The 9,385-nt window shown below is 38.6% G+C and overlaps 1 pseudogene; it reads right to left on the bottom strand.

The window, feature by feature from the left end:
- Positions 1-4,799: 4,799 nt before the first annotated feature.
- Positions 4,800-5,359, bottom strand: LOC136865882 (uncharacterized; annotated as a pseudogene).
- Between the last annotated feature and the right edge of the window lie 4,026 nt (positions 5,360-9,385).

The following is a 9,385-nucleotide window of genomic DNA, read 5'->3' as shown; positions in this document are numbered from 1 at the left end:
AAACAAAACACAATTAACAACAGGCACCATACATTTCTTTTTTTTTTCTAATTGCTTTACGTCGCACCGACACAGATAGGTCTTATGGCGACGATGGGATAGGAAAGGCCTAGGAGTTGGAAGGAAGCGGCCGTGGCCTTAATTAAGGTACAGACGCAGCATTTTCCTGGTATAAAAATGGGAAACCACGGAAAACCATCTTCAGGACTGCCAACAATGGGATTCGAACCCACTATCTCCCGGGTGCAAGCTCACAGCCGGTGTTTCTTCAGACGTGGAAATAACATTTTTAATGATCCGAATTTCTGACAGGAAATTGAACTCGTATCGAATCAAACCGTGCAAAATTATACAATCTCAGTTATGCTCCTCAAATAACATCATAAGTACTGGGTTAAGTAATGTTTAAAATTCGAATAAATGGAAATACATTATGATGTCCGAATGAGATGAATTTTCATATGATACTTTCATGCATATTCTGAGATGATAATTCTATTCTTATACTTATTGGATATACAGGGTTTCAAACTTCAATATTTGAATGAAATCAAAAATGTTATACTTGGTTTGAAAAGTAATATTGTCTAGTTCTTTTTTTTATAATTTAGTACAGTTCAATATATGTCCCAATTGTGGTATGGCATAATCCAAACGGTAATCGACCTCTTGCCACATCCTGGCAAGAATATCTGGGTGGTGATGGTTGCCACACGAGAGATAATCAGAGCGAGCAAGCAGCATTATTTAACTCAGAATGCATCGTAACAATCACCATCACAACAATTAAATACATATCTCAAACGTTTTGTACACGCCATGTGCGCTGAGGAGCGTTGACCTTGATATGATCGAGCAGTGGCCTCTCCTTGTCAGTGCAGTGCAATGGTGACGCCAGGACAGAAGATTCAGAATATGGTGGTGATGCACCTATTGACAAACCTATTCGACAATGGCTTCGTACTGTTAAAGAAATTTGAAGTGTTTTGAAACAAAATTCGCCGGGTATGCCTCGTGTGTCTGAAGTGAACGTGGAATATGTAAAGAGACCTTAGACATTTTTCGGAGACATATAAAGAACCTTGTTTATGCGGAGAAGATTCAAGAAGTATATTATGTAAACCACCTGCTAGAAAGGATCAGTCTTGATGTCAACCTTTCAAGCTATGTGTAACACATTTAATATATTTTTTTATTTCATTAAAATATTTAACTTCAAAACCCCGGAATTCCTTTGCGGATACCTTGTACTGTGTATTCAGAATGGTGTGCAGTAGCGCTAGCATTTGTTTACAGCATTAGTTTGATGAATGTCGGGCGATTAATTGGCATCACAAGATTCTCGTACTTTAGGGAAGAGTTTGTGAGTACTATAAATGCTAAAACAACAGGGCGGATTCAGAATGGAATATGTGTCGATCATTGAAGGGCTAGTGAATTTAGGGAGAGAGAACCACTTTTTCACCAAGAAATTACCGACTGACTAATTGAGCGGTCGCAGATTAAGCATCTTACTGTATCAGTCGTCGGAGCACTGAATGTAAACAAGAATTAGTTTCTGTCATATCCGAGTTCAATAATGTTTTGAACGCGGAATACGTACTGTCAATGCTTTAGTGAATTCTTTTATACAATTCGCATTACGTCGCACGGACACAGATAGCTCTTATGGCGACGATGGGATAGGAAAGGTCTAAGAGTGGGAAGGAAGTGGCCGTGTCCTTAATTAAGGTACAGCCCCAGCATTTACCTGGTGTGAAAATAGGAAACCATGGAAAACCAACTTCAGGGCTGCCAACAGTGGGATTCGAACCCACTATCTCCCGGATTCAAGCTCACAGCTACGTACTCCTAACCACACGGGCAACTCGCCCGGTAAAGTGGATTTAGTTCGCATATTTGAAAGAAACTAAATGACTCTCTTATAAGCGTGATTAACTTTCGACTTATTATTTTCGTTATTGGTAAACATATCACAGAATAATGAAGTAAAAATGAACTGGGTTCACTCCTTGTCTGATTCGCAAGTTTCCTGGACGAACTGTCCAATTATCGAAAGAAAGCATTGATATTTTACTATCCCAAAGGAAGGTGTAATTAGTCTACGATACAGGTAATAATAACTATGTCAGCATTATTTTTCTCTGGGATAGGGAGATGTTGAAGTGAGCTACAAGAGTGGGGACTTGCAGACTGTCCAGAATGCGAATACGGAGTTGCCAAACAAAATCTAATTACTGAGTGTCCCTCTACGATTTTCATTGGGAAGATGGCTCCATGGCTAAATGGTTAGCGTGCAGGCCTTTTGTCACAGGAGTTCCGGGTTCGATTCACGGTAGGGTCGGGAATTTTAAACATAATTTTTTGATTGCGCTGACACGGGGCCTGGGTGTGTGTGTCGTCTTCATCATCATTTCATCCTCATCCCGACGCGCAGGTCACCTACGGTGTCAAATCAAAATACCTGCATCTGGCGAGCCAAACTTGTCCTCGGATACTCCCGGCACTAAAAGCCATACGCCATTTCACTGGGAAGATTTATTATTTCATGCCTCCGCTATACAACTACTGTATGCGTTTAGACATTACATTTCTAATTTATTATGCAAAAACATTGTTCGTACAATTTCATAAATGCATTTTTCTAGTATTTTTAATCACTATTCCCGAAACCAGCACATTCAGTCATGTTGACAGTGTCTTTTATAATGTCGTTAATATTTTATGGTGGCATTTTGTTTGCTATGTTTTAGTGACACATTCATTTTTAATTTTTTTCTTTCCTACTTCATTTTCTGTTATTTTACACTGACGAGGGAACGTATACATGCGTTACACTCGGATTCGGTTGAAATTTGGTAGGAATATTCGTGCGAGGAAGTAGAATACTAAGGTGAAAACTGCATGTGCCCAGCGCAAGTCTAAACGCCAAAAGTGAACAAATAAGTAGTCGTAAAATTAGAAGTGCCGTGGGAATATCGGAGTGTGGCGGAGAGGTAGGGAGGAGGGAAGCAGCGGACGTGTACCAACCAGGCTGTAACGAGCTGCGCCAGCAGCCAGGCAGCGTATAGTTAGCGCGTTCCCCGTAATGTCCCGATCAGATGTGCAAAACGTAAATATGAAAACAGCACATGAAACAAGTATACAAAGGTCGATGTTTGAACAACGATGTCATTAAGGTTTGAAAAATTCATGCCCGAGTTCTTGTTACTCGTTGTATTCTACTGCCTCCCACGAATATTCCTACCAAATTTCAATCGAATCCGAGTGCAACACGTGTATGTGTTCCCTCGTGAGTGTAAAAAGTGTGCTGTTTAACTGTTACAAAATTCCATTAAACAAATACTGTAGAGAATAGAATTACTGAACCTGGGCTTGAAAGGCAATAGTTTAGGGAAATTGTATGAAATCAATAGAGATTATACATTTTTATTTATTTATTTCAGTGGCATTTAAACATCACTTATAGATGGTTATCTGAAGAGTTTCAACGATTTATACCCTGGATAACACGACCAACAGCCAGAGGGGTGGCGATAGCAGAGTGACCTGCGTAAGCTAGAGGAGGGATGTCAGGGGCAGTAACCACTGCGGGAGCGGCAACAACAGTTGGGACGACGATACGAGGGCCGAGGTAGCAGGGAGTAGCCAAGACGACGGCTACCAGGCTGAGGAGGACGAACTGAAATAAAAACATAACATCATTTAAACCATTTTAAAGTTGAAAATTGTCCCTAAAAGTAAAATATGTTTATACGTGATGTATATTACCGAACAAATTTTGATATACGTACTTCTCCGGTAATAATAATAATAACAATAAATTCATGTGGCTATTTGTAGCCTGGGTCAGCCCATGTAAGTCAGACCGTCGGATGAGGTTGGATGGCACCTGCCGTGTATAGAAATAGTAGTGTTGTGGTGGGGGATTGCGTTATATGTGGTGTTTTGGTTGCAGGGATGTTGGGGACAGTACTAACAATCTGTCCTCGATGGAAGGGAATTAACCATTGGAGACAGACATATCCCATAATACGTAACTCAGTATTACAAATGTATTAAATCAAAATATTACCTATGTAAAATAAACAGGTCTTGGAAATTTAAAACTGTGAAAATTTCTGTATTTTTCAGAAAACCATAATATTATATTTAAAGAAGTCTATGAAAACTGTACATTGTGTTACCGAAAGCATGAGGGAACTATAATCGAATTTATCTTTATCCCCTTTATCGAGGGGAGACTTAGGCAGATTTACACTCACATGTTTGATTACACATATCTTCCATAATTATCATCAAATCTAAGTGAAACTCGGTACACTAATTTAAAATGACCTAATGAGTTGCTGTGTACGTTTAATGGACAATGTGGTAATTTTCTCTTACGTTATTGAAGTTTAATTTTTTCCATACGCCACTGTGTTTCGGTATACATTTTGCGTAAGTTATGAAATCAAATTTCAAATTTAAGATATATTAATAATCTAATCAAATATGGAGACTTCAAGGTGCAGCAACTATTTCCTAAATATTTTTGTTGATTTTCTGCAATTTTTTGCACTTCGTGGTAATTTTTTCTTATTATTAAAACAATAATTTAATATATATTTTTTATTATACAACATATTAAAATTCTACTCCACTTCAAGCTTTGTTTATATTTGGGTGACTTGTGTTCAAAATTTTGGGAAATGACATCAAGTAGTTGTTGAGAAAGTTGTAGCTAAAGCATGAAAGGTATGAAATTCAGAAAATCAAAGAACTTTTCATAATAAAGTTTCAAAATTACACCTCTCCTAAAACTGTCCATAACCATACTCCTCTTCTTCATTAGCATCCTCTGCTTCTCTCTTGTCTTCTCTGCTTCTCTCCCTAGCTGCCTGTTGAATGGTCTGCAATGATGCCTCTGCCTTTGCAACTCCTTGTTCATCAATGGACCTAAGTATTTGTTCTGTGAGGACTCCAGGTGTAAGTCCCAGACTCCTGAGGATGTGAAGTATGGCCAAATTCCCATCATTAAGTACTGCTGCGGCATCCAAAGCAGCAATCTTCACCACTAATTTGGAAATAAACACTGTCTTAGGACACCTCTTCCAAATGAAAGCACTGAAGCTTTCATTTTGATTTTTGAGTTTGGCATGTAAACATCTTCTCAACAAGTCTGGTGCAGCTAGAACCCTAAAAGTTGGTTTGATAGCGAGCAAAACGGCTTCAGGAAGATTGTTTTATGTGTGTAAGTCTCACCAGCTTCCATGGCTTTCAAAACCTTGCACCACTTATGAGAACACAGGAAATGCTGAAGTGTAGTGTCAGTCGACAGGTAATGAAACCATATAGCCCACACAGCTCTTCTCATCTTCTCCAAGTCTAATGGCACTGCCATAATGAACTATCAATTCTCTTCTTGGTCAGCCTATGTTTTCCTCCAAGTGACTTACCGTCTTTCAAAACTTGCCTTTATTTTCTGCGACAAGTCTCCTCAACCGTCCACCCATCCTTTTCTGGACATGACCAATGCACTACAGCTTTTTTAAACTACAGTCATTCCCATAGGGTTGGCTTTCAGCTACAGTCTTGAAAGCAATGTAGTCACCATCCCCAAGTACTTTACATATCTTACATCATATTTCTGAAGGAACGATGAAAAATTAGTTTCATACCTGCACCTTCCATCCCACCACTTGAACCTGAATAATTCCTGCTGCACGCACTTTTATGAGCATCTTGCCAATCCTTTTCCTTTTCACTGCCCATGCCTCTCGTGTACAAGGCACATAAAGGACAATGTTTTGACATAACATTAAATCTAACACCTTCCCAGTGGCAACACTAATGACAGATGACACTCCATTCAACGATGTATGTCCCCTCTTCATCCACGAGTTGTCAGAAGAAACAGCCAAGTCTTTAGGTTCTACTTCATTATTCTCTAGAACAGCTTCCTGAACAGCTACTTTCATGCTCTCTTCACTAACCTCTTCCACTGCATTCAAAAGTGACATGTTCATAGCAGTGAATCTTGCTGTTGGAGCGGGCATCTTCATAATACCACATAACAAGTTCCCATCTTCTCTACCAAAACCAACACACCTTCATAAATTCTGTTATAGGACTTGGATGTTTTCAATGGTATATCACTGATGCAATTTTCACACAAAATATGTGATATACATACTAAACCTTCTCTCTTCTCATCATCCATCAAAGTCACCTTTCCACCACAATCAGAACACCTACAAGCTTTCTGTGTACTTCTGCCAACAATTCAGTATGAATAATTCTAAACCCACTCCTTCCTCCATTATTTTCTTCTTCTCGTAGAATGCCTGGTCCTATTTTCTGTTTCGAAGAACTTACAGATGAATCCAGGTTTACAATTTCAGGTCTGTGTCTAACCTCACCCTGTCGTCTTGACTTTGTGTTGTTTATATGTGATTTTTTATACTTCTTATACACTTTACCAATCCTAGGCATTGTGTAAATACTTATAGGGATCACTAAACCGCTGAATTACACCAAGGGATCACTAAACCACTGAATTATATCAATCACTAGCAAGATACCCGTGCTTCGCTACGGTATTATACTGAAATTTATAATTGAATGTTTAACGTTTTATATATATCCCGCCGATATTCGCGATCTGACCCGTTTACTGAGAGATTACGGCAAAGTTCCTCCCATTTTTCAATCGTTTTTCCAGCAATCGATTTCGTATTTCCCGGGCTAGGTCCAGGTAATCCACCCGGTCAGTTGGGTCCCTAAATCTTAGCCATGCTTTCCTATAAGCATTTTTAGTGTGGATGAAATTCTTGAGGAGATCCGGCGTGGTGTCCTCTTAGGTGCCTTGGCGGTACTGAACCGGCGGCCGGACAGCAATCGTAGTCAATACCCGTCCAGGACCCGTTTCCAGCACGGTCCGCACATTTTGACGACGGTCCAGAACATTATTATTATTATTATTATTATTATTATTATTATTATTATTATTATTATTATTATTATTATTATTATTGATGTTCTGGACCCCACAGCAAGATGCAAGACTTCTACTTGGCGGTAAATTACATCTGCTGCCATTGTCATTGATGACAGTATGACCAGCACCATTGTCGCCCGTAGGCAAGTGCGCAGGACTTCTGGCGATACGAATGACATACTTCCGTGTATTATTGACCTCATTAGAGAAGTGAATAATTGCACGGTCAATCTTATACCTCTCGTTTATTTCAAATGTGTTTAAATTTCTATTTATATGCCAGAAGAATCTACTGTAATCTAAGAAGGTTCTCCAAAGGAAAGGATGGCTCTTGAAAACGAACCCAGAAAGATTAAAAATGATCGGTTTATGATCAGAATAAGTCCATTGAAAATCAACAGTCATTCAACCGGGTCAGGAATGGAATTAATATAGCCCCCAGCTAGCGGTGAGGATAGGAATTGTGCCGGCTGCCGAAGCCTGTCCCACTCCTCTGGAGCAATGATTAGTGAATGACAAATGAAGTGAAATGATATTGGAGAGTGTTGCTGGAATGAATGATGACGGGGAAAACCGGAGTACCCGGAGAAAAACATGTCCCGCCTCCGCTTTGTCCAGCACAAATCTCACATGGAGTGACCTGGATTTGAACCACGAAACCCAGCGGTGAGAGGCCAGCGCGCTGCCGCCTGAGCCACGGAGGCTCCTTATAAGTACATTAGGAACAGTAAAATCAATTGGCCTCACCTCCGTCTTCACCCCACCGCGGTTAAGTTGATTTACCCCTCCCCCCCAAAAAAAGAAGGCGTGTTTCTTTATGATTAAAGGAGATTCCAAATACCAATGTTTACGTGTGTTACCTTCAGTTTTGAGATATAAGTATTCCCATAAAAATAATTAACTTTTTCACTTACTTTCACACTCCCCCCCCCTTAAGTGAATTTTCCAGCAAAGAATATTTGTTTCTTTAATAGTAAAGGATCTTCAAAATACCGATTATCTTCAGATGTTGAGATATGTGTCCTCATGAAACGAATTCAACTCCTTTTCACATCCGCCCCAAAAGATGATTCCCCGATCCCTCCTCCCCCAAAACGCGTCGTTTTATTTTTAAAGAAGATCTAAATACCAATTTTTACGTCTGTAACAACTTTAGATTTTCTTAGATGTAAGTATACTCTTACAATTAATTCAATTAATTTTTCAATTTTTCACCCCCCCCCCCCTCACCACCCACCCTCCTTTCATTGGATTTTCCGAGAATACCTGTTTGTTTACTTTAACAGGAGATTCCAAATACCAGTTTTTACATCTGTAAAATTTTACGTTTCTGAGATATACTGTAGATATAGTGTTTCTAAAAATTCACCCCAATTTGTCACTCCTGTTTAACCCCCATTAATTAGATTTTCCAAAAAACAAAATAATACATGTTTCTGTATTTTGAAAGAAGATTCCATATACTAACTGTCTGGTCTGTAATGTCTTCAGTTTCTGAGATATAAGTATCCTCATTAAAGACATTCAACAACTTATTCACACTTTTCACCCCTCCTATTGGGATTTTCCGAAAAGAAAAAATACGTGTTTCTTTATTTTGAAAGGACATTCTAAGTACCAATTTTTACATCTGTAAACTTTTAAAATTTTTGAGATATAGATACACTCATTTTAAAAATTCACTCCCCTTTCAACCCTCCACTATTTGGATTTTCCAAAAACGAAAAGTACATGTTTCTTTATTTATAAAGGAGATCCCAAATACCGATTTTCAGGTCTGTGACATCTTCAGTTTCTGAAATATAAGGATCCATATTAAAGGAATTCAACCATTTTTCACCCCTTTTCACCCCTCCTATTGGGATTTTCCGAAAACAAAAAAATACGTGTTTCTTTATTTTGAACGTAGATTCTATGCACCAATTTTTAGATCTGTAAACTTTCAAAGTTTCTCGATATAGATACAGTCACTTTAAAAATTCAGCCCCTTCCCACCCTCCCAGTAATTGGATTTTCCAAAAACAAAAAAACACGTGTTTCTTTATTTTTAAAAGAGATCAAAATTACCAATTTTCAGGTCTGTAATATCTTCAGTTTCTGATATATAAGTACCGGTATCCTGATTAAAGGCATTCAACCCCTTTTTTACCCTTTTCCCCCCTCCTATTGGGATTTTCTGAAAACAAAAAAATACGTATTTCCTCATTTTTAGAGAAGACATTAAATACCAATTTTTACGTCTGTAAACTTTGCAGGTTTGGAGATATATATACACTCATTTTAAAATTTCACCCCCTTAACGACGGAATTTCCAAAAATCCTCTCTTTGCGTGCACCTACATGTTAATATGAATGTATCCCCAAAATTTCATTTCTTTATGTCCAGTAGTTTTGGCTCGGCGA

Source organism: Anabrus simplex, chromosome 3 (genome assembly GCF_040414725.1).
Source record: "Anabrus simplex isolate iqAnaSimp1 chromosome 3, ASM4041472v1, whole genome shotgun sequence".
NCBI classification, from domain to species: Eukaryota; Metazoa; Arthropoda; class Insecta; order Orthoptera; family Tettigoniidae; genus Anabrus; species Anabrus simplex.
The sequence above is the reverse complement of the archived record's forward strand: the minus strand, read 5'-3'. Positions and strand labels throughout refer to the sequence as shown.